The sequence below is a fragment of the Rhineura floridana genome, chromosome 1, assembly GCF_030035675.1.
Source record: "Rhineura floridana isolate rRhiFlo1 chromosome 1, rRhiFlo1.hap2, whole genome shotgun sequence".
Classification (NCBI taxonomy): domain Eukaryota; kingdom Metazoa; phylum Chordata; class Lepidosauria; order Squamata; family Rhineuridae; genus Rhineura; species Rhineura floridana.
Window position 1 is genome coordinate 32,240,287 of NC_084480.1, and position 26,987 is coordinate 32,267,273.

General features: G+C 43.9%; 1 long non-coding RNA gene across 2 annotated transcripts; it reads left to right on the forward strand.

Moving 5' to 3' along the window:
* The first annotated feature begins 6,172 nt into the window (after positions 1–6,172).
* On the forward strand, positions 6,173–17,960 carry LOC133375670 (uncharacterized). Of its 2 annotated transcripts, XR_009760295.1 has the most exons (6): positions 6,173–6,420; positions 7,202–7,434; positions 13,688–13,773; positions 14,312–14,416; positions 16,600–16,969; positions 17,067–17,960. It is a non-coding gene; the product is annotated as an uncharacterized LOC133375670 (long non-coding RNA). The 2 variants fall into 2 exon arrangements; XR_009760294.1 differs by having other exon boundaries at positions 16,600–17,960.
* Positions 17,961–26,987: the final 9,027 nt, after the last annotated feature.

Consider the following 26,987-nt stretch of genomic DNA (forward strand, 5'->3'; position numbering starts at 1 on the left):
AACTGAAGTAGGTAGTTGGCAAGTTGACCACTGTGAGAACAAGATGCCGAACTAGATGGGCCTTTGGCCTGATCCAGCAGGGCTTTTCTTATGTCCTTAATTAAAAGTGCTGAATTTACTTTGGCTGACTTGTACCCGTGGTGTATAATATATCAGGATTTGATAGGACTTATTAATGAAATAAAGCCCAAGTTATGAAAACAACCACACAATATGGACAGTATTGATTGGCTGATTCTTCATCAAATGTATAAAAGCCTTAGGAAGATGGAAAAGCCACAACCGCAGAGCAAGATGGTGTAGAAGGGGGCACTGAGGACCCCCCAGCCCAGCCCAAGTGGGGTGGCCTTGTGAGTCATCTGAGTCCTCCTCAGGGCAACACTGGGACACAGATGCTACATGCAGGAAAAAAATTATTTGTATGTAGATTATGGAGAATGTTGGTGTTCAGAAGATGTCTACAGGTAACTTTAACCTAATTCATACCTCAGTTAGCAGATCCTTTCTTGGTAAGTTCAGGAAGTGATAGTCAATTGCAACAATAGCAGCTGAAAGAGGAGAAATCAGCAGAAAAGAAGTGTGTGGAGGTGGACCTGTGTGCCATCATTTTGCCCTCCTGGGAAACTCACTAAGCGTGCTGTAGCCTGGAACTGGGAATGTGAAGTGCAGATTTATTGACTATGGAAGGAGACACAGCTGTGGGTAGCCCAAGGAAACTCCATAAATGCCCATAAAAGCAAGCCCTGCCAAGGATGGATGGAGGTGGGCACTCGCCACCAAAACGGATCATCCCTTAGAGGAGTTACAGGGGCAGAGGAGTCACCCCTCCTTGATTTCCATCTACCATGGCGAGGCTGAACCCTAGAGCGGTGGTTCCCCAACTTTCCCCTCCCCATGGATCGCTTGAAAACCGCTTAATGATTTATTTGCCTGTTGTAGCAATTGTAATGGCCTGTGCTAGATGCTACATGAGTTTTAATTGTATCTTTATTCTTTTATTTTTTATATTCTACAGAATTCAAGTTGTAATGCAATAAAATACAATATAAGAAATAAAAGAAGCAATAACAATACAATTAGAAATCAATATGAATAATTATTGTGATGGATGTGCTGTTTCCCTTCTGCAGTCACAAAACCACAGACTCGACACGGAGTCTGAATGAAGGCCATGGACCACCATTTAGGAATCCCTGCCCTAGAGTGAGAGACTACAGTAAGGTCAGCAAGTTAAGGGGATCCTCTTTGTTATGAGATTTCTGGGTGGCCTGTGAGATTCTTTAGCTCCTGGGTGGAATTCTGGATGAGAACCAGGATGTTGAGAGGTGCTGAGTGACAATGTTTGTCAGAAAGGGAAGGGGTTACCCTCAGAACTTAATTACAGTGCTGATAACAGTATATATTTATTTGTGATTTGTATTGATGGTTTTATTATATATTCTCCTAATATTTGTGTGCTTTTAAAATTTGCTATACACTACTTAGAATGGAGACAATAGTCAAGAAATCAGAGGAAGGCTAGGACTGGGGAAGGCAGCTATGAGAGAACTAGAAAAGGTTCAAATGCAAAAATGTATCGCTAAACACTAAAGTCAGGACCATGATATTCCTGATCTCTATGTGTGGATGTGAAAGTTGGATAGTGAAAAAAGCGGATACGAGAAAAATCAACTCATTTGAAATGTGGTGTTGGGGGAGAGCCTTGTGCATACATACCGTGGACTGCGAAAAAGACAAATAATTGGGTGTCAGAACAAATTAAACCAGAACTGTCACTAGAAGCTAAAATGATGAAACTGAGGTTATCATACTTTAGACACATAATGAGAAGACATGATTCACTAGAAAAGACAATAATGCTGGGAAAAACAGAAGGGAGTTGAAAAAGAGGATGGCCAAACAAGATGGATTGATTCCATAAAGGAAGCCACAGACCTGAACTTACAAGATCTGAACAGGGTGGTTTATAACAGATGATCTTGGAAGTCACTGATTCATAGGGTCGCCATAAGTCGTAATGGAATTGAAGGTATATAACAACAACAAAACTTAGACATATGTGACATATTAAGCGGCATAGAAATGATCTTTATTCTAGTTAGTTTGTTGACAAAGAAGAAACATATATTTGAATGAGAAGCCTAAAGAATGTTTTCTTCTCTCTGACCTCACCAAATATTCACTTGGAAGATGCCGTGGAAGAGTTTTCCAGCTCTTTAATTAGCTGAAAGAATCCTTTTAGGGGAATCCACCAATCTTCAGTTGTCTTTCCCTAAACACTCCTTTGATCAATGTATAACCTGAAGAAAGCTTTCCTTCCACACAACAATAGAGCTCCTACAGAAACAAAACAGAATAATCTCTCCTTAGCAAAGAGTATCCTCTGGCAAAGTAAATGCTGATTACAGAACAGACAATAGACCTTGCCAGGCGGGCAGCCCCACCACTCTGTAAGTCGCCCCACCACTCTGTAAGTCGTTTGGTGACAAGTTGGTTGGACTGCCTTCAAGTCGATTCCAACTTATGGCGACCCTATGAATAGGGTTTTCATGGTAAGCGGTATTCAGAGGGGTTTTTTACCATTGCCTTCCTCTGAGGCAGAGATGCAGTGACTGGCCCAAGGTCATCCAGTGAGCTTCATGGCTGTGTGGGGATTCGAACCCTGGCCTCCCAGGCTAGGAAATTCTGGCATTGGGTCAGACTGAAGTCAGATGGCCACAGTCCTTATTTCTGTGAAAGACTATAGATGTCTATCAATATTAGGTCGGCACCTTCATAGTACTGTTTTCAACACCTTTTAAAAAAACTATTTTGTTTAGGCAAGCCTATCCAGATGAGTAATTTTTCATGTATATTTGTTTTTTAAAACTACTGTTACCTACATTTTCATAACTGTATTATGTCTCCTTGTTTTTAAAGTCTGCTAAATGTGGGCTAGATGGAACAACTATCAGGTGGATCCATAGTTGGCTCCAGAATCGTACTCAAAGAGTGCCTCTCAATGGTTCCTTCTCAAACTGGGCGGAAGTAACGAGTGGGGTATCACAGGGCTCGGTCCTGGGCCCAGTGCTCTTTAACATTTTTATTAACGACTTGGATGAGGAGGTACAAAGCATGCTTATTAAATTTGCAGATGATACAAAGTTGGGTTTTTTATTGTGCATTCATTATGATTTGTACTCACAATGGTATTGAGCAAGTTATAAGCAATCTTGCTTTAAATACTGTTTACACCTGCAAGACTTTCAAGGTGGACATACTGCTTTGTTTCCAATCAGTGCATGTCCTATAAATTTCTGCTGAAATCCTGTAACTTTTTATACCACAAGCACTCTGATTTATTTTTTTGTCCCACTTTTGTCGTGCTGTGGTCCATATGATAATAATGCAATAACTCTGGAGAAGTATCACAGAACAACTAATAAAGTAGAATGATGTGCGGATGGTCCAGTATAAATCTACCACAAATTAACTATTATTGCAAATATTATTGCAGTTACATGTTGCAAAATATGCACATTAAAAAAAACAGTCTTGGGGAACTCATTTGCTACCTGGAATAATTCCTAATGAAGGAATGGAAGAGAAGGATAATCCTGGCATGTGTTGTGCCCATATATATTGGAGACAAGATACATTTACTAAAGAATCTAAGGAGGGGGCTCCAACCAGAAGACCTCTAGAGCACACATGTGAAGGAAATGCTAACAATGTTGTAGCATTTTAAAACATTATTGTCAATTGTTGTTAATCATGTTTTTAAAATGCCCAACTTCTTCTCCAATGACAAATTAGGATAAAAAAAGAGTCACTCGTTTTTCAGAGACTGTTCTCAAACAACAGAGGCATTATCATTGTAATTTTCGTTTATTTATTTATTATTACATTTATATCCCACCTTTCCTCCAGGGAGCTGAAGGTGACATACACAATTCTCCTCCCTCTCCATTTTATCCTGACAACAACCCTCTGAGGTGGGTTAGGTTGAGAAACTATAATTGGCCCAGAGTCACCCAGCAAGCTTCATGACTGAGTGGGGATTTGAACCCTGGTCTCCCAGGTTCTAGTCCAACACTCTAACCATTATGCCACATTGGCGCAATCTCATGTGTCTCCTGTCATGTGGATTGGCCATTACTTAAGATCTTCTGGGGAGGGTGTTCTCTGTGCTCCTCTTAGTAGCTGAAGCATGGGACCAAAGTGGACATGACATTTGTCATGTAGTTTGGTCCTCCAGAGCTGTTTGCCACCCTCTCTTTCCTTTAACCTATTGCTTGAGTGTGCTTGGTTGGTTGGATTGGCATGGGGGAAAGGGCTTTGATTCTTTGACCCTGCCATGCTTCTGAATAATCCCCCTGCCCCAGTCTGACCTTCACAATGTTGGAGGGGATTTATTTATTTATACCACAATCAGCCGTATTCAACTAACTCGTTGCACCAGCAGAAACCAGTGCAAGGATTCCAGCTAGTGCAATGAGATTCCCCTCCTTCTCCCCCTCTGCATCTCCTGCAGATCTGCTCCAGAGGGTCAGGAGAACTCCCAAGACAGCACACGGAGGGAGGAGAGGGGACATTGTTCCGTCAAGCAAGCAAAAATGCTTCCACTGACTGACGGAACAATCTCCTTCACGCTATGTTCAATACAACCCTATGTAATGAATGGTAAAAATACAATCAATGACAGTATGGCTCAAATCCATGCACGTTCCAATCGGATATATCAGGCCCTACTCATACGGCGCTTGTTCGGCTTTTACGACGTTTTTTGGGTGTCAGGCGCCATTTTATTGACGGAGTTCTGCTTTTAGGCGGGTTTCACTTTTAGGTAGGGGTCTGGAACGTAATCTGCCATATGGGTGGGGCCCTACTCTGTGTGTGTGTGTGTGTGTGTGTGTGTGTGTGTGTGTGTGTGTGTGTAATAATATCAGTCATTATGAAAAAGCATTTCAAGCAGTTAAGTGACCTGAAATTCCTGATAAACATGGGGTAGATGTAGGATATGGGGGCCTAGACGGGGTAGATATGGAGACATGTGGAGAGGGGGGTTGTACATCACAGGCAGAAATCAGCAGGTCAGTTAAAATAAAAAACTGCATCTGCATGTCCATGATATGTTTAGATTTCTGCCTGATATATAGCCTGCTATAGGGATGCAGTCTCCATATATTATTATTGTTATTGTTGTTATATATCATTTAATGCCAAAATAGGCTTCTAAGTGCTTTACAAAGTATAAAACCCAGTTAACCCAAACATTAAAATATAAGCATCCCTAATAAAAATAGACAATAAAACAATCCCATTAAAATAACACAGCAACTCAAAGAGGAACCTCGGGTCAAGAGTTCGAAGGTATGCCCATATAAACAGGTGTGCCTTCAAAAGATTCATTAAACAGAGTGTATGACCTGGAAAGGCCTTTCCCCTTCACCTAAAATGACTGGCACATTAGTGAATTGCCACATGGTGGCAGTGTAGGGGCATGCACAATGTAGGAGAAAGTCTAGATCGGCTGAGGCCGGCTGTAAGGCATATGTTGATGCCTTCCTTGCTCCAGCAGAAAGATGTTGTGATCAGGCACGGGGAATTAAGCAGACAGAGTCTCCTTAAAGACAACCCAGCTTCCAGCTCCCCTGTTCCCCTCATTTGTTGGACTCCAACTCTCATCTGCCCCCACCAGCATGGCCAATGGTCAGGGATGATGGGAGCTGTAGTTCAGCAATTTGTGGAGGGCCACAGGTCCCCCACTCAGGTTCTAGGGCCAAACTGGATATGATGCCATGTGTCAGCTCTGCACTGAGACAGCACTGCAGGTGGGGCTGGAAATTCCTGGGTATTTACCAGGGCGGGAAAGTCCTTAGCTGGCAGTTTGGTCGTAAATCTGCCAGGCTACAAGGATGAAGCGCGATAAGGGCAAGTCCAGAAGCGAGGTCAGTAGAGGTCTGGGTTCAAGTGCTAAGGGGTCAGTCCGAGATCAGGTTCAGGGAATCTGGAAACACATGAAGCCACACCTGACGTTGTAGTCACCAACAAGCTGAAGCCAAGGTTTGTCTTTTAAGGAGCAGGTTTGTCAGCAGGTGTGAGCCCTCAGCGTTTTGGCCTTAAGTGGACAGGCCTGCCCCTCTTCTGCCTGACCTTCTGTTGTCTACATTCTGCAGGTGAGGGGGGAGTATCCTGTTCACTGTCTGCGTCTGGCTGAAGGGCTTCAGCTGTGTCTGGGGTGCTCTGCAGCTGAGGGGGAGAAGGAGCTGGTTTCTCAGGAGTTTCCTCCATTTCTCCTTCTGGGTCTGCTGCTTCTGGGTCTGCTGCTGTTACTCCCGAGTCATCCTTGTCTGATGAGTCCTCCGACGGGGCCATGACACCATGCATGCAGTTAACCACTGTGTGAATGGTTTTTTCAAAGTAAAATGCAGGCATCAGGTTAGTTCCTGATCCAGATTGGGAACCTGGCATTTGGTGGGGAGGATGTAGAAGGGTGTAACCCTTTGCTGCTTGCTCACTGTGGTTCTGATCTAATTACCCCCTGGCATGTCTGCAATTTAAGGGGGGGAGGAAATCTCATATTTGTTCCAAAGGGACATTTATCCCAATTTAAATAGGAGGCAGCTCCCCATACCCAAGATCTACTCTGGATCAGGCTAGTTGCTAATTGCATGAATAGGTATTTTATCTAGTTTGGCTCCTAGTCTATACAGTAGGGCCCCGCTTTCCGGCGTTCTGCTGATGCAGCAGCTTTCAATCAGGGGAAATTCCCCATTTTAAAGCCGATTTTGCCGTTTTGCAGCATTTTGCGGCATTTTCGAGTCATTTTCGAGTCATTTTCATGCAACGCGACCCATTAAAGTCAATGGGTTCCGCTTTATGGCGATTTCCGCTTTACGGCAGGGGCCTGGTCCCTAACCCGTCGTATAAGCGGGGCCCTACTGTATATGAACTAGAACGAGCTGGGATGGGTAACTCATGTTTGAATGCTCTCCTTTTCCCTGCAAGGAGAAAACTAGCACACAGGGGAGTGAACTCAGCTGGAAAATCTCTCCCATAGTCATCTGGTTGGCCACTGTGGGAAACAGGATGCTAGACCAATAGCCTTTGGTTTGGTCCAGCAAGGCTCCTCTTATTTTTTTAAGAAAGTAATTAGTATATGCAAATGTATGCAAGTCTGTATAATCTTTTTGTGTGTGATGCATTTCCTCTTTTTCAGTGATGCCAAAAGGACCTGGAGTTGACCCTGAATTGCATCAACTGATTTACTTTCAGTTGTTTCAGCAGGCTTTGAGTCAGGCCATGGCAGGAATCATAGTTCCTATTCATATCCACAATTAATGGGTCATACAGAGAATGTAAAAAAAATGATCAATAGTCATTAGTGTGAAATTAGTTTCACTTTCTTTCCGTATTGCTCTTGTGCTGGGTATGTGCCGAGCAACGTTCCAGGTAACTACTCTCAACAAATAATTGCTTGGTCTAGAGAGCCCTCTTCAATCTCTCTCTCTCTCTCTCTCTCTCTCTTTTTTTCCCACACAACTCCTCTCAACATCCAGGGCACATTGCTTCCAAATTGCATATCAAAGTGCCTTTTTGAGAACTTTCACTACAGGTAGCAATGGAATTATTCACAGGAAAGTCTTATGGGTCTATAAATTCATACGGAGGGTGGTACAGGATTGTGTCCGTAGCCTCAGAGGTAACTTCTATGTGTTCATTAGAAAGTCAGAACAGAGCCTACTCTTGTACAAATGTATACATGTATTCATATATTTTTAAATTAAGAATATTTACATCCCTGAGAGGGGGTGGGTGGGTGGGAACATGCCCCACAGTAGCACTGAGAGAAAGAAAAAAAGGAGAGAAGTGTATACAATTTATACACAAAATAGGCTCTTTTCCGACCTTAAAAGCAGGGGTGGAGAACCTCCAGCCCACAGGCCAATCTTAGCCCGACAGGGGATCCAAATTGCCCAGCAAGGCCAATTCCCCAAACCACTCCCACCTATCTATCATCTGACATCACTGGGTGGGTGGGGATGGAGTTCAATCCTGCTGGGTGCTGTTTCACGAGTGCATTCCCTGCAGGGAACGCATTGGCAAGGCAGATCCCTGCAGAGAGCAGGACTGAACCCTCCACTCATCAGCTAGTGAGCAGATAGTTCAGTTCTGCAGAGTGCTACGTCACCAGTGCATTCTCTGCAGGGAACACACTGGTGAACCAGACCCCTCCTTTGACAGATGGGCAGGACATCATTATATCAGTTGATTGAAAGGTGGGTGGCTTGCAGGTTTCCCATGGGCAACTTAGAGCTGGACTCTGGACTAGATGGGCCACTGGCCTGATTCAGTTGGCACATCTTATGTTCTCCTGGCCCTGCCCACCTTTCAAAATTGGCCCACAGGGTTCGGGTGGGGACATAAAGATCTGGCCCACTTGGTCAAACAGGTTCCTCACCCTTTCTTCAAAGGAGGACATTGGGATGCAGGACCAAGAGCGATCACACTGCCCCAACCCCATGCAAAATCCACAGACGTAGCCACACGAACAGAAACAGCACTTTTGATAATAATGCTTATGAAGAGAGCTGGCCTTACCATCAGGCAAAGTGACGTGGACGCCTCTCGTAGTGGATGCTGGGGGTAAAGGGATAAGATACTGGAGGAAAAGAGCTGTATGCGCCACACATCAGTTAAAATTAAAATTATTTTTTAAAAAATAGCTCCAGTTAAAAACATTTGTTTATCCTGTGATCTCATGGTTGGCAGGATGGGTCTCCTTCAGCCATCAAATGGCTTGGTAAACAGGAATCCTAAAAGTCAGTAATGATGGAGATGTCCTCACAAATGGTGAGTCACTACTGAAAAGGTCCTGTCACAGGTCAGCGCCAACCAGGCAGCCCTAAGCATGAACATACAGTCTCTTTGGCTATTGTCTGGTCAAAATGGCAAGAAGGTTTAGGGTTGCATCCAGCTAACTACTACTTGGAGCAAGCCCACTGAAATCAGTAGACTTAAGTGGGTTATGTCTATTGGTTTCAATGGGTCTACTCTGAGTAGGAGTTAATTGGCTACAGCCCCTACTGTTACACAGCCATATCTTCTGGCTGGTAGAAGGGCACAGAGTGACATTACTATGTAACAATACAAAGTATATTAATTCTTTGCCTACCAACCCTCAACCCCCTTTCACCATCTAAGCAGGCAGGGAATGTTTTGCTTTGCTACTTTTCCACAACACACAGCAATAGTAATTTATCTTGGTGTAGCTTCCCAAATTAGAAGCTTAGTTTCAGAGTGCATAGCATGGTTACACACACTCTTTCTTTCAAAATTTCTCATACATTTACTTAGAGTAATTTAGAATTAATAGGCTTTAATAGGCTTTGTTGAGGGCTTTCACTTTCTTAGGTAATACACCCTAGGGCACGATCGGATACAGCTATTAACACCATAGTAATGCCTAGGGAGGTACGAGCATTAATTATATCATTAGGAAGCAATTGTGGAATATTTTATACTTAACACAGGGATCTTGAAGTTTCATGCTTTAAAAGTTAAGCAGTGCCAAGGTAAATGAATTGTGTTAAATATGTTGGGAGCATCTTGCACATGCTTATATTTCTGCCCCATTGATTTCAATGAGACCTAAAATCACCTAACTTGTAGTACAATCCTATGCATGTCTACTCAAAAAGTAAATCCCACTGAGCTGTATGGCACCTATACGTACCCAGGTAAGTGTGTTACAGGGTTGTATCCAGAGTCTGGATCCAACCTTCTGCTTATGAGGTTGCTGTCTGATCCACCCCCGCCATGGCAATAACCAGGGTTGCAATCCTGTGCATGGTTAGGCAAGCTCCTGTTGGAATCTAGTTCAATGTGTCGTGTTAAATGATAGGTAGGGGAGAGGGACTTTTTCACCCTGAGGGCCGCATTCCCTTTTGGGCAACCTTCCGAGGGCCAGATGCCTGTAGTGGGCAGGCCTAGAAGCAAAGGTGGGCTGGGCTCCTTTGGTGAGTAAGGGCAGGATATAAAGTTTAGACTTTCAGTAACCTCTTCCCTCTGCAAGGGTGGGGGACTTATTAAAATGGTCCGCCCCCGGAGACTAATGGATCCTGAAGGTTTTCAAAGGGCTCTGGGGGATTTTCCGGCTGATAGGACTGGCGCTCCTGCTGAAGCCCTGGTCGCTCTGTGGAATACGGAGATGACCCGGGCTGTAAACACGATCGCTCCTGCACGCCCTCTCCTGTGTAGAGCTCATACAGCTCCATGGTATACTCCGGAGCTGAGAGCGATGAAGCAAGATAGGAGGAGGCTTGAGCGGAAATGGAGACGAACTCCCGACGGATACAATTATGCGCTGGTTAGTGCTTCGACTAAGCTCTATGTAGGAGCAGTGAAGGCAGCTAAAAAACATCATTTTGCTGCCACTATTAAATCATCTCTTTGCCGCCCAGCGGAGCTCTTTCGAGTTGTCCGGGGGCTTCTCCATTCAAACCCTCCGGACACGGTGGAATCATCGGAGACCCGCTGTAATCAGTTTGCCGATCACTTCCAGAATAAGATCTCATGTATCCGCCAGGACCTAGACTCTCAAGTTATAGCAGTAGATCCTAGTGAGATGTCCGGAGCACAGTCTTGTCCTGTTTTGTTGGATGAGCTTCAGTTGGTTCAACTCGAGGACGTGGACAAGGTGCTTGGACAGGTACGTGCAACCACTTCGGTACTGGATCCTTGCCCCTCCTGGCTGATAAAAACTAGTAGGAATGGAACAGGTAGCTGGGCCAAGGAAGTGATAAATGCCTCTTTACGAGAGGGAGTGGTCCCGGGCTGTCTGAAAGAGGCAGTGGTGAGACCACTCCTGAAAAAGCCTTCCTTGGACCCAGATAATTTTAACAGCTACAGGCCAGTGGCGAATGTTCCATTCCTGGGCAAGGTCTTGGAACGGGTGGTTGCTGGCCAGCTCCAGGCGCTATTGGATGAAACTGATTATCTAGATCCATTTCAATCGGGTTTTAGGCCCGGTTTTGGCACTGAGACAGCCTTGGTCGCCCTGTACGATGACCTATGTCGGGAAAGAGACAGAGGGAGTGTAACTCTGTTGATTCTCCTTGATCTCTCAGCGGCTTTTGATACCATCGACCATGGTATCCTTCTGGAGAGGCTCGCGGAGTTGGGAGTTGGAGGTACTGCTTGGCAGTGGTTCCGCTCCTACTTGGCGGGTCGTCTCCAGAAGGTAGTGCTTGGGGAACATTGCTCGACACCGCGGGCTCTCCAATATGGGGTCCCGCAGGGGTCAGTTTTGTCCCCCCTGCTTTTTAATATCTACATGAAGCCGTTGGGAGAGGTCATCAGGAGTTTTGGAGTGCGTTGTCATCAGTATGCTGATGACACGCAGCTCTACTTCTCCTTTTCATCTTCTTCAGGTGAGGCTGTCGATTTGCTGAACCGTTGCCTGGCCTCGACAATGGACTGGATGAGAGTTAACAAACTGAAGCTCAATCCAGACAAGACTGAGATGCTGTTGGTGGACGGGTTCTCTGATCGGATGGTGGATATATACCCTGTCCTGGACGGGGTTACACTCCCCCTAAAGGACCGGGTTCGTAGTCTGGGAGTCCTTTTAGACTCTTCCCTCTCACTTGAGGCTCAAGTAGCCTCGGTGGTTAGGAATGCGTTTTACCAACTTCGGTTGGTAGCCCAGCTACGTCCCTATTTGAGTAAAGAGGACCTTACATCAGTGGTACATGCTCTGGTAACCTCACGTTTGGATTACTGTAATGCGCTTTACGTAGGGCTACCTTTGAAGACAGTTCAGAAGCTACAACTAGTGCAAAATGCGGCGGCCAGATTGCTGACAAGGACCAAGCGGTCCGAGCATATAACACCTGTTCTGGCCAGCTTGCACTGGTTGCCAATATGTTTCCGGGCTAGATTCAAAGTGTTGGTATTAACCTATAAAGCCTTATACGGTGCGGGACCACGATACCTTGCGGAACGCCTCTTCCGATATGAACCGGCCCGTGCACTACGTTCTGCTACGAAGGCCCTCCTCCGGGTTCCAACTCACAGGGAGGCCCGGAGGGTGATGACAAGATCTAGGGCCTTCTCAGTGGTGGCCCCCGAACTATGGAACAGTCTCCCTGAGGAAGTACGCCTGGCGCCGACTCTGCTCTCCTTCCGGCGCCAGGTCAAAACCTTCCTATTCTCTGAAGCATTTTAAGTTACACTGATTTAATTTTAAAAATGTTTATTGTGTTGGATTGTTGCTTGTATTTTAATATTGTTTTGTTATTTATTGTATTTTTATGCTGTTTTATGTTCACCGCCCAGAGAGCTATTGCTAGTCGGGCGGTATATAAATTTAATAAATAAATAAATAAATAAATAAATAAATAAATAAAACTTAATAATAAACAATAAATTCCACACAGTCCTGCTGAGCAAAAGCACTTGGGGGTGAAGTAGGACCAGTGATGGGCATAGCCTGAAGAGAGGATGGGGCTCAGTGAGAGTTCTGAGGGCCAGATAGAGAGAACTGGAGGGCCACATTTGGCCCCTGGGCCTGAGATTCCCCACCTGTGGCTTTGGTAATGATTCAATTTGTACCTCAGTTCAGTTTTTGGCTTTCTGAAAACTACAGATTCTGCTGAAAACCTGCATGCAGTCTTCAGTATCATTAAGTGGGTGTGAGGCTGAACGGAAGCTTTCTTTCTTTCTTTTCTTTTTGCAAATGCAATAGAAGCTATAAAAATGAATGTTGGAGCCTTACATATTTGCCTAAAAAGGTCAGACTCTCAAACTAGCAACATGCGTCAACCAACGCTGGAAAGTATGTAGTTTCAAAAGCCTCGTCTTTCTGCCAACAGCATAGCTCTTCAGATTCAGTTTGAATTAGTGAAAACATGAGTTGCAGTTTCCCTTTTCAGAGATTTGTATCTTTCAATAGAGTTCTACATTAATAGACCACCCATCCACCCACACCCACACACACTTCTTTGAGCAAAGATCTCTCTCAGCTTTGCTACGGAGTTAAAAAGGAAAAGAAAAAAATAATGATAACCAGGAATTGAACCTGAGACCTTATGGATGCAAGGAAATGTACTACCACTAGACCATGATTTCTGCCAAGGGCTACTTTCCCTCAGGGCAGCAGCTGGAATCTCTGGCTTCCAGACCTAATAAGGCCCATCAGGTATGGGGCAGGTAAAGACATAGCTCCCAGCCAAAAGTAGGGATTGCAGGGATTGAAGCCTCGTTCCTTTGCAAGCGCTGCCAATCAGCTGATCTTCAGCATTTAAAATCCCTGTTGCTATGTACACACAATTTGGTTATAAACTGCTTGGGAAGGGAAGGGCTAGAAAGCATTGTGCTTTGGCCACACAGTTTGATTTCAAATTGCATAGGCAAAGGAAGACACTTCACCTGACATCATGGTGATGTCAGATGACTGATAGGTAGGTGCCTCTACCCACCTGTCAAAATGGCCCAAAGGGGTGGGAGGAGGTCAGGATTAAGCTCACTGGCTTCATCCAGTCCCCCACATCTGTCTCTGGGGTAATCTGTCAGAGGCTGCATTCTGGCAGTGGGCAAGGCTGAAGTCCAAGGTGAATGAGGCCAGAGCCAAAGATGGTTGGTCCTAGTCTGCTTTTTCTCTCTGCTAACTCTTCCCACTGGTTTTTTTCCCCTTCCTTTGTAGCCGCAAGAGCACAGGACATTGGATGAAGGGCTACATGTTGTTGTTATGACCCAATGCATGAAACAACTACATATTACTGTTTACTAGTAAGTTACTTCCACTACAAGAAGGGTAGTCCTGTGGTGCACTCTGTTTTTAATGGTCTTACATGGAAGCCTTCTTTGGATGGTGGCGATGTGTCTTATTTCATGTATTTCAAAATGTGATGTCCCAGTCTTGATGCATTTGGGGGTCCTCCTGCTCATTCTGCTAAGTTGGGCCCTGGGCTTCTGCCTCAAAGTCCAACCCTAATGGCTCCACCGCAACACTGTGGAAAATATTACTGTGAAGGCACAATAGCTAACTTCTATCGTTTTCTGAGTAGTTTTGCTGGTACTCAAGGGAACAAGGGAGAGGTGATGTTTACACAATGCGTTGTCATCTCACATTTTATTCACTGAGTGAAAATTAATGTTTTGTCATAGCACATCTGTTTTATCTTCTAATCTTTGCATTTATCTAGCTTTTTCTCATTGCTATTGCTTCAATCAAATTAAAGTTGCTAGACATTTAGTGCTGAGATCATGCAAATATCATTTGATGCTTTTTTTCTTCTGATCACCTCTTTCCTGCCTATTTCTTTAGGGAACCTTGTGTCGAATCTTGACAAGCAGAACTCTGAAAGTCAGGAAATAGGATGCTGGTGGTGTGAATGAAAACAACACAGTCAAACAGCGACATTCCATCCAGGTAAAAATGTCACACTATGGGCCCCTCAAGAATGGTGTTTTTTTGCTGGTATATTCTGCAACGTGACTTTTTGTCCAGGTTTTTTTCATCTGCAATGTTCAGCTGGCAATAGATTTCTTGTTGTTGTTTTGGTCATTATAATTGCTGGAATATGTGGATTTATACTGGACTGTCCACACATCATTCTGCTTTATTACAGGCATACCCCGCTTAAAGTTGCTTCACTTAAAGTCACCTCACTATAAAGTACATGCTCCATACTCCACCATACCCCACTTTAACGTACGTGCTTTGCAATAACGGACACTTAATGGCATGACGCCACTGCCATCTAGTGGCAATTGCAGTGCAGTACATGCATAGATAGTTGCTTCACTTTAAGTACATTTTCACTTTACATACACGCTCCGGTCCCATTGCGTATGTTAAAGCGGGGTATGCCTGTAGTTGTTTCTGCAATGCTTCCCCAGTGTTATCCCATTATTGCTGTCTGGAGGGACACCCTTGTAATAAAGAGCAGCAAAAGCGGAACAAAACATAAACCCGAACATGTGTACTTTAAAAAGTTGCAGGATTTCAGCAGGAAGTGACGACACATGCATTTATTGGAAATGAAACCGTCTGTCCAGCCCAAAACCTTTGCAGGCACAAACAGTGTTGAAAGCAGGATTGCGTATGACTGCCCTGATGCCGTTATGAGCACAAATCTTCATGAATGTACAATAAAAAGGACGTCTGGAAGGGCCCTATATCTGCATGGAAGCTTCTCATGCTCACAGTCAGTGATGTCATCAGGAAAGTACTTTGGGGCAGAAGCTCTCAACCAGGTTCTACAAAATGAGTACCCCAAGCATGGAAAGGCTGGCCTACCACAGTTTGAAGTGATACATATTGCTATCTAACAGAGGGAGTAAGACCATTAAGTCCAGAATCTAAACTTTTTGGAGTCAGAATCTAGGGAAGGCCAGTAGCACAGTGACAGAGCATCTGCTTTGCATGCAGAAGATCCTAAGTTCTATCTCTGGTATCTCCAAGTAGGGCTGGGAGAGAACTCGGTCTGAAACCCTGGAGAGCCTCTGCCAATCAGTGCAGATGATACTGAGCAAGATGGACCAATGGTATAAGGTAGCTTGCTGTGCTTCTAAAATTACCTTACGGCACGCAGTCTGCTGCTGTGATGTTAAGGCAGACCTTCAGAAGAAGTTCCCTGCAAACGGCCCCATCAGATACTCGAAACCAAGCTTTGTTCACTTCCTCTTTTCATAACCGGGAACATAAGAAGGTGCCTTATAGCAGATCAGTACACCTGCACGGCTTTTCAAGTGGGTAGAAAAACTCACAGAAGATAAAGCTAATATGCATGCTTAAGATTCAGAGGCAGTATCTGCATGCCATTTTCTAGGAAGCAACCGTCACATGCTTGTGGGGTTCTCAGAAGCCCTCAGAAGGGTTCTGGCTGGCCAACTGTTAGAAATGGATGCTGAATTAGATTGGCTTTTGAACTGGTCCAGCAGGACTCTTCTTCTGTAAAGTCTATTCCAGGCTTTCCCAACCTGGTGCCCTCCTGTTGTTGTTGGACTACAACTCCCATAATCCCTGATTATTGGCCATGCTGGCTGGGGCTAATGGGAGTTGTAGTCCAAAACATCTGTTAGGATTCCCCTCCATAGCTGGTAGAGGAAATAGGGTGATAGAAGCATTCAGAAATGACACCACCACCTGCAGACTGGTGGTACAGTCCACTCTGTCCCCTCAGAATTCTACCACTTCTGCTGCATATGTTGATCCAGCCTTATTTTAACCTGTACCTCTGCCTTGCCTTGCCTTGCCTTGTCTGGCCTAGCCAGGCCAATGACATTGTATCACCTCAGCCTTCATAACCACTGAACCTCTTGTGAGGAATGGCAGCTTGTTATACCACAATCTTTCCTAGGATTTATTTTCCATCTACGCAGTGCACATGACTCTAAAAAATGCTATTCTCTGCCTTGATGAAAGCTACCGCTTCAGTAAAATAAAACCATTGCCAAACTCTACTGTGGTACAATAAACATAACCCTGTCTCCTTTTATTATCTTTCAAACAGGCCATGTTAAATGTGTTATAATGCCAGAGTTTAATATTTCAAGGAATGACAGACTAATTCTTTAAGCTCCTTTGACTATTTTAGTTTTGTTCCGCAGAGTGTCAAGACAAGAGCAGTTGAAAGCATCAGCGGTGTATTGGCTGGAGATGTAAAGCAATCATGCCATGGGCAATGGATACATTGTAGTGGTTCCTGAAGCAAAATAACACCTGCATCTACAATTCTGATCACTGACTGTTTTTAAGCTTCACTAAAAATTGCTGAAGTGGTTCTATTGTCAGCAATTTGCCTGAATTTTTTTATGCGTGCAATTTGTCATCAGTTTGTTTTTCTTTTAGATTTGGCAATGATGGTTCAAATATTCTTTTCCAGCCATAAACGATCATTTGTAATGCACCCATTTTTTAATGCTCTCTGAAAACGCGCAGAATGAATATGGAGTGACGGTGGAGCTATTATAAGCTAGGGTAGGTGGCGTTCCAGACGCTTATAAAATGAATGTCACACTCCATGTTGCAAAGTTAAACTGCCCTTGTTATATATTGCACTTCTCTTTTGACACAGGAGAGCTGTCAAGCTTTTCAAGGAGAGGAGGGTGGTTCCTTGCATCTGAGAATGGCCAAATGATCTGGCTCAAAACAGAATGATTAGAAAGGAACATTGATGAAATTGGAGCGATATATCAAAATGCTTTATTTCACCGATGTTCAAACTCATCTGTTAACGGACATAAGACACCTAGTCCTATATATCTTCAGTTCTTTCAATGGGACTATCCTGGAACAAGCAGTTGAAGCGATGCCAAGAAAATAGTGTGGATAATGATGCAAATCTAGGAGCAAAAGAATGGAGGCAGAAGGGTTATTGACAATGTATTGTTTGGCCCTGAATTGCATCCAGCTCTTTGGGTGTCATTGATGCAGTCATGAAAAAGTCTTGTCATACATTTGTTCATTTATTTAAAATATCTTCTCTGCAAGCCTGTGAAATTGAAGAGTGTGAGCTGAGGTCCCAGATTAAAATTCCATTTCAGACAAGAACCTTGTGAATTTAGGCAAGCCGCTATTCTCTTGTTCTTATTCTCCCAATCTATAATATGGGGAAAGTGATACTTGCACATTTTTTCTAAGGGTTACTCAGATAATGTATCTCAGGAGCGGGGAACCTGTGGCCCTCCAGACCTTGCTGGAGCATTATTTTCATTATCCTTGGCCACTGGCCATTCTGGCTGAGACTGTTGGGTGCTGGAAGTCCAAAGACATCACAGCGGCCACAGGTTACCCACACCTGATGTTTATTATGGCAAGTAACCTGTTTTGGGGCAAGGTACTTGAGAGGGTGGTGGTGACCCAGCTGCAGCCATGCTTGGAGGAAACCGATCATCCAGACCCATTTCAGTTTTGCTTAAGACCTGGTCATGTCTTGGTTGCCCTGGTTCATGACATTTGTCAGGGAAGAGATGGTGAGAGTATGACCCTACTTGTTCTCCTTGATTGCTCATCAGTTTTTGATACCATTGACCATGATATCCTGAAATAGCTCCATGATGTGGGGGTTGAGGCATTATATTGTGGTGCTTCCACTCCTACCTTGAGGGTTTTTCCCTGAAAATAGTTGTGGAAGGCTATTGTTCAGCATCATGGGAGTTGTCCTATGCTGTCCCACAAGGTTCCATCTTGTCCCCCAAACTATTTAACATTGATTTGAAGCTGATGAAAGATGTCATCAGGAGGTTTGGAAGGAAGTGTCATCAGTATGCTGATGACATCAGCTCTATCTCTCTGCGCCATCTGAAAAAAATTCCCTGCCCCTGTATTAGGCAATATATTGGTTTCTTTTCACCTGGCCTACCTATAAGTGCTACTGCCATGGCACAGAGTCTGGACTTGGACACTTCTGCATCAAGATGGAACATCAAGAATCCAAATCAGTCCCTGGATCATATCAGGAAGCAGCCGCAAAGGCTATCCTTTTGCCGCAATTTACATGGATGAAGAGAAGGCAGGATCCCAAGGAGATTGTGCTTCCTCCATCTCCTGGTGCTGAGAAAGTGGACTTGTTAATATCATCAGGTACCAATTTCTCCTCTCCAGCAATTCCCTGAGCTCTGGACATCCTACCTTGACTAGAATGGAAACTACAGAGCCAGCAGGCAACAAGACACAGGATTTAAGGTGGCCACTTACACATTGCCAAAAAATAAAAAGCACATTGCCAGGACAAAAAGAGAGCACAGATTTGCATGTAATTTGCTAATTTACATGTACAGATGTAAATGTAGAAATAATTATTATAACTTAAAGAGAAATATAATGTATGCCATCATAGTGGGGAAGACTGACCAGATAACCTGTGGGCCTTTTTAATCTGCTATCCAGGTGCTAGTGTTGATAGGCAACTTGAAGTCCACTGCTTGTTCTGCATCTTTAACTTTAAATTGGACTTGACAAGCCTTCAAATAAAAGACTGTCTTTCGTAAAGTAGGACAGATGTCCAACTTTTATTATTATTGTTGTTATTGTTATAAACCCAGATACAGCTGCTTAATATGTAAGTACAGAAATGTATGGCTTGGCTCTAAATGTTACCTGATGAGTGATGCAAGTTTAGAGGAGAAATTTGGGTCCTAATTTGTTTCTCAAATTCCCGTGCAAGACACAATGGTCTGACAGCCTTATGATGCATAATTTATAACAAAACTGCATATTTTATTATTTGTTTGATGTTAAGCTTTTAAATTGCCCTTCATCCTGAAGGATCCCAGGGTAGTATGCAAATAAAAACACAATTAAAAAGACAAACGTATTAAAATACAATACCACTACAAAATATTCACCAAATCAAAAAGTCAGCTGCAACAACTGTCAACAGCCTGAACCATCTGGATAAAAAGATGTATTGCAAGTGAATGCCTGACGGAGCTTAAAGTGGGAGACAGCCAGCAGTGGCTGGCAAAGACAGAGTGGTGTGGTGTGATTTGCTTACCTGACTTCCCAATGTGAAGGTTGTTACCAGTAACTGAGAGGGGAAGGAGGAGATGGCGGAGACAGAGAGGTTGGTCCAGTGTGGGTGCAGCAGTGGAGCCAATCTGATAATCCTACACCACGCTGACCTCTTGGTCACCTCCTCGCTCCCCCTCTCAGTTATCAGCAGTGACCTCCACATTGGGAAAACCAGGTAAGCAATGCTATTCTGCCCCACCGGCTGCTCCTGGAGACAGCCACACATCTACAGGAAAGAGTTCCACAGACAGGGCACCATCGCAGAAGACCCTATCCCATGTGCCCAGATATCGAGCAGCACTTGCAGGTGGAGCCAACAGGAGGGCATCTCCTGAAGGTCTCAAAGCTTGAGTTAGATACCAGGAGAAGCATTCCTCCAGGTATTTGAGTCCCAAGTCGTTAAGCGCTTTCTAGGTCAAAGTTAACACCTTGAATTAGGCCTGGTAGTGAACTGACAGTCAGAACAATTCCTGCATAACTGGTGTTATATGGTTCATTCTTGATGGACCAACCAAAACCTTCACAGCAGCATTCTGTCCCTGCTGGAGCTTCCAGACCATCTGCAGGAGTACTCCATGTAGAACATACTACAGGAGTCTAAATGGAAGATTTCCAGAGTGTGAGTTACTGTTGGCAGGTTATCTAAGCATAGGAGGATGATAGCTGGTGAATCACCCATAGCTGGAAATAGATATTGCTGGCCACTGAAGCCACCTTGGGCTCCAGTGATGACACTGGGTCAAGGAGCACCCCCAGACTGCATACCCGTTCCTTCAGGGGACATGCAAAACTCCATCTAGAACAAGCTGTCTACCCAATTCCCAGACATGAGAACTATCCACTAACAGTACCACTAACAGTACTTCAGTCTAATGAGGATCCAGCTTCAGTTTGTTGGCCATTACCATCTCCACCTATATTTGGTCATCATCACTGTAGAACATGTGCTACTTACACTCTACTCAACATCTGGCCTGTCTTATTGTATGGAGCTCAGTAGAGCTTCCTATATTCAATGGTGCCAGATGAAAATCCTCCAAAGCATTCATGAATCCCTCAGAATCCTTAGGTCTTCAGGGGCAGAGTATCTTAAAAGGTCTCCCACCCCTACAGTGGGATAAAGCCAATGTTGATCCAAACTCAGCAGTGATCTATCCACAAGGTAATCTGCACTCCCTCACCACCAGATCATTCCCAGTCCATTTCATTCCAAAGACCAGGTCAAAGATATGTCCTGAAATATGTGTTAGGCCCACAATGTATTGAGCCAGTCCCATGGTTGCGATGGGAACCATGTAATGTCACTGTGAACATTGATGTTCTCTGACACAACTGTTTGGGAGTGCCCAGGCAGCTCAAGTGGGCAAACCATTGGGCAGCAACATGGGTGGTACACCAACAAAACCACCATTTTGTCTCATTGACCCAACATCAGAAACAATTTCTCAACTCTGGAACTCCTTCCCTTTACATGTCACACAGGTGGCGTATCTATTATGTTTTTGGCACCTGTTGAAGGTCTTCCTTTTCCAAAAAGCCTTTTAAGTATTTTATTCCTGTCTGTATCTGTGTTGGACCAGAACCTGTTTAATGAATGTTTTTATTGTTGATGTTTGTATTGGTAAATTGCTTTTGGATGTTTTATGGAAAGCAATTCAATAACAACAACAATAACAACAACAACAACAACAATAATAATAATTGTTTGTTTGTTTCATTTATACCCCACCTTTCTTTTCATGATAGAAACCCAAGGAGACTTACATATGGTTCCCAGGCAGTCTCCCATCCATGCACTGACCAGACCTGACCCTGCTTAGCTTCAGCAGGGAGCTGGCCTCATGTGCCTTCAGTAAATAACAACAACAACAACAACAACAACAATAGCTTTTTCTGGACAAAATGAGGTGCCAGTACTCAGATCTTGATAAAAGGGTTGTGGCTGCCAGCACAAAATGGCTGCCATAGGCAGCAAAAAAGAAGCAACTGAGTACAGTCACAAAACTCCTGCTCCTGCTGGGAGGAAGGGCAGAATATAAATCAAATAATAAATACATAAATAATAAACACTGCTAATAATAATAAACACAATAATAATGACCCTGGCTCCCAGGCAGATTGGTTTCCTGGTGAACAAGATGGGATTTCTATGGGCAGTAGCACCCGCCAACCATCCAACCTGTGTTGGTGCTACACTGAATACCTGCATGGACAGAGGTGAGTAGCTAGTCCACACAGGTGTCAGTAATTTACGACAGGTCACCTCCATCACCCACAATGAAGTTGTGAGCTGACCTGGCATTCAACAGCAGCACCACCAGGTGAGATGGCAGGTTGACTGAGGAGTGGCCCAGAAGAGATGAAAACCTGAAGACATCTGACACTTCTTCACCTCACCTGGCATGGCCACCCCCCTCTGCATGGCATCTGACCATTGTCTCTTATTAGAATGGGAACCAAATTAGTATCCAAAATTCTCCCCTAACTCTTGTTACTTATTGGGTAACTGTATCTAGGGCTGCTGACAAACTAGCTGCTTCAAAAGCAGCCAGACCATTTTCTCTGGCTTTGGTTTAAAATCCATTTAAAACACGTTTGCCCACAGCTGTACATATCTCCCTTCCCTGTTGGGGATCTCAGACCTTTCAGGACTGCCCACATCAAAGCGCTGGGCCAATCACTGTCTCTGCTCACCCTACAGCAAAGTGTTTTCATTAGATACAACACAGATTGGCAACAAGTTGATCTACCAGACAATTTTGATTTCTGTGTGAAGATGATTTCATGGAGAAACACACAGGAGCTGCATTTCCCCAGGTTTTGGGGGCAGAATTTGACAAATGTTGTGTGCCTCCAACTTCAGAAAATGGAGGTGGAGACACACTGAAGCCATCACAACTGCAAGTGTGTTTCTACCCTAGATTGCAACCACTAGCTAACTTTGGCTCAAATAAAATATAAGGTGACTTGAGGATATATTTTATTATCTCAAGCCCATAAACCAATCATTCCCCCCCATTAAGCTGCTGTGGTTTTAGTTTCGCCAATCTAGAATGGTCTGTTCTCTCTCTCTCTCGTATTTTGCAAGCAACTTGATTTGTGGAATGATGTGCATAAGTAAAAATTACTGTTCCAAAAGGACTCGTACAGTTTAAGTGCAATCTGGAATATTCATAATTAACTCTACTTTTTTGATGGGCAAACAAACCAAGAGTGTAGTCATAAATGTCAACAAACTCATCTTGAGTTCCAGGAACAGTATATTCTAATGGATATTTATGGGTGTCCTGGTTGTCTTTAGGTTGGGTAAATTTGTGGGAGGAATGTTACAAGCCATCCAGCAGAGGATTAGACCAGCACATCAAGTGGGGAAATAATGTGATCAGAACGCGCAGGTGACTTGAAGTTCTGGCTGGTTCAGAGGAAAGAATGGTGCAATTGCCCATGGAAGAAATGAGAGATACAAGGATTCTCAGAAGTGTCCAATTTTTATTGAAGCTCAACACATTTTTGGAAATTCAATTTTCACACTGAGCTTCAGTATGCTCTAGTAACTTTTGAGAATCCATTTCCTCTCATTTCTTCACTGTACATAGCAGCGGTGCTTGGTGCTCATTGGGACTGGTGGGGCAGAATGCAGGGAGCCCAAACAGTAGGTGGACCCAGAGCCAATGACAGGGAGAGCCAACTAATGCTGGTTTTGTCCCTATCCTCCTCCCTGCAGTTTCCACGCATCGTGACAGGGGCATCATGGGTTGGTATCACTAGGCACCTGCCAAGGCCCCCATACCCTTGTAGGTCCCACTGCCAGATCCCAGGAGCCTCTAGATTGGCTCTGCTGTTCCTCTTGCTGGCTGCTGTTTTGCCCTCTCCAAGTGAGTGCATAGGATCAGAAACATGAACAGGAGCAAGACACATTGACCTTCTCATTCTTTTGTTATATTGCAAAAATAAAAATAAAAAAATAAAAATCCAAAACACCAGAGACAAATGCTTGAAGCCCCTTTATTCCAGCAACTCACTGATCACTGAAACTACAATTAACTCTACCCTTTTTCAGATACTCCAACCCCATCCTTTCTGTTCTATTCCCCCCAGGTCCTTTTCATGTCTTTAACTACAAATCCCAGTATGCAATTCACCTAGCACAACTTTATCCTCTTTCTCTCTATAGGAGATGGGGTCACAGCAAACAAATGGGCTGCAGCTCAGCAGGGAGGAAGAAGGAGGAGGAAAGGGGGGCTACTCAGGGAGGTGGCCCCATTGAGAGCATCGTGTTCAAGCCTCCCCATCCCATGGATTCAGTACTGTATAGTGATAACTGTGCCAGTGGTAGCAAATGTGGTGCCCTTCAGATATTTTGGACTACAGTTCCCATCATCCCTCACCATTGCCCATACTTGCTGGGGCTAATAGGAGTTGTGGACCAAAAGAACTGGAGGGCACCACCTTGGCTATCCCTGCTGTACGCATTTTAAAAAACCAAAAGAAAACACTGTATAAACCATCACTTATGATGTGCCACATAAATAAAAATAGAAAAAGAGAAAGGCCAAACAAAGAGATGGATTGATTGCATAAAGGAAGCCACAGACCTGAACTTACAGGATCTGAACAGGGTGGTTTATAACAGATGCTACTGGAGACTGCTGATTCATAGGGTCACCATAAGGCGTAATCGACTTGAAGGCACATAACAACAACAACAACAACAGTGATGTTAAAAACATGCAGAACCCCCCCCCCACCATGTGCAGCACTTCAGACATGACTCTTTTCTTTCTGGCATAACAATTATCACATCACAAGAAAGAAAGAAAAAAGTATGAATCAGCCTCCAGCAAATCCTGGTGCCTCCAACAGCAGAAAACCAATTCTGACCCACTTGCATTGGCTGCCTGTATGTTTCTGAGCTCAATTCATAGTGCTGGTTTTAACCTATAAAGCCTTACACGCCTTGGGACCACAATACCTGATGGAACACCTCCCCCGACACAAACCCACCTGTACACTACGCTCAACATCAAAGGCCCTCCTCCGGGTGCCTACTCAGAGGGAACCTGGGAGGCTGGCAACAAGGCAGAGGGCTTTCTCAGTGGTGGCCCCCAAATTATGGAATGATCTTCCTGATGAGGAGCACCTGGCGCCAACACTGTTATCTTTTCGGCGCCAGGTCAAGACTTTCCTCTTCTCCCAGGCATTTTAGCATGTGTTTTTAAATTGTTTTTTTTTTAAGTGTTTTTAAATTTGTATAGTTGTTTTTAATGTTTTTAATTGTTGTAAACCGCCCAGAGAGCTTTGACTATGGGGCGGTATACAAATGTAATTAACAACAACAACAACAACAACAATAATAAAACCAGTTGCATAGGAACCTGCTTTATTCCAGGTGCTGCACTGAATATGTGAGTGGACAGAGCTGGGTAAAATCTAGACCATCCCATCTGTCCATGCAGGTGTCAGAATTGCACACCAGCCCTCTCACCCACAATCAAGTTGTGAACGCTTTATTATGAATTGCCTGGGCATGCAACAGCAGTGCCACCAGGTGGGAGGGAAGGTTCACCTTCCAGCCTGGCATTGCCTGCCCTAATCTGACCGGTAGCAGCTCTCCAAGGCCTTAGGCACACCCTTGACTGACATCGGCTCTCCAGAGTTTCAGACACGGAGTCTTATCCCTGAAGATGCCAGTGACAGACCCTGAGACCTTCTGCATGCAAGGCTGATGCTCTGCCACTGAGCTATGGGCCTTCTTGTAACAGCGATCTAGAATGATGAAAGGCTAGGAGAAGTTTCCACAGAGGAAAGATTGCAACACTTGGGACTTTCTGTAAACAGAAGACAACTTTTGGGGGCATGAATCTGATTTATAAAAAGAATGATGAACAGTCTGGAAAGAGTGTACAAACTATAAAAAGATCTCCACCCCCAGTTGGGTGTGAGGTCACTCATTGAAATTGGAAACAGAGTTAGGGCTTGGGGCAAGTATTTTGAGAAAACATTTAACACTTCACAAAACATGTAACAAATAGTATTGACATTTAATGAATGACAGGGAGTGCCGCAATTTAAGAATAACTCCTTTATTGTCTAAAACCCAACAAAGCAGCCCTTTAAAATCCACCTTCCTCACACTCCAGTCCTTCTATGTTCTAGTTTCGCTTTCCATGCTGCTAAGACATTGTCTCTCCCTTCTCCTCAATCTTTCTTCAGCTTTTACTACAGCTTTGATGGCTTGTGAAAAGGACTAGAGGAGCTCAGGCAGAGTGGTCTGTCAATGCCTGTTAGCCATGTTAGCAAAAAGGAACCTCCATGGACAGTGGCAGTATACCTCTGAATAGTAGGTTTGGGAGATAGGGGAGGGAACATAGAGAAAGGCCATATAACTCTTCTTATGGGCTCCCAATGGCAAAGGGGTTCCTGTTGCTGAACATGGATAGTTGGTCTGCACCAGCAAGTACATTTTTATATTACTATATTTCTTGCTTTGCTGTTTTATCTGCCCAGATGATGATATAATAATATATCATATTATTGATATAATATAATGATATTATTATTATTAAAATAATGTATATCTCAATTTTCTTTTTCAAAATAAACCCAGAGACCAACGGTTCCCCAGCCAGAGTTAGGATTACTCTGTCTGTTAGTTTAGCATAGGTCCCATTGTAATCAATGAGAGAACTAAATAGTCATTTGACTTATGATCTGTACGCCTAACCCTTTGCTTGCTGTTTAATGAGCCAAATGTATTGTGGACTGATAGTGATTCTTTTCAAGAAATGTAATCCAGGTACTTTCCCTTTTTCACCATGCCCTCTTGCCCCCTCCTTTTAATTTTTTAGATGCTACTTGTATTGTTCAAAGAAAAGAAAAGAAAAGAAAAGAAAAGAAAAAGCCAATAGATAGATAGATAGCATGACAACTGAGATCCCCTGGATTTCACGTACAGCTAAGTAAGTACAACAAATTAAGGCTAGAATCTTATGCCCTTATTTGGGAGTGAACCGCATGGAACTCAGTGAAGCTTATTTCAGAACGCATTGGATTGTGCTGTTAGTCTGAACACAACCCTATGCATTTTGACACATTAGAAAGTTTCTCTGAAGGTTTATTTCACTTATCCTTTTATTTGGTTATTTTGTGTGTGTGTGTGTGTGTGTGTGTGTGTGTGTGTGTGTGTGTGTGTGTGTGTGTGTGTGTGTGTGTGTGTGTGTGTGTGTGTGTGTGTGTGTGTGTGTGTGTGTGTGTGTGTGTGTGTGTGTGTGTGTGTGTGTGTGTGTGTGTGTGTGTGTGTGTGTGAATTCAGGCCGTTTGAATCAGTATAATCCAAGACACATGGATTTACTGCAGCTTTTGTTGGGATTTTGTACAAAATGGCAATACAGAGATATTCATGTTTGCTTATAGACATTCTACCAGCCCTTCCTCAGTGGTGGTACATCATCTGCTTTGCATGCAGAAGGTCCCAATTTCAATC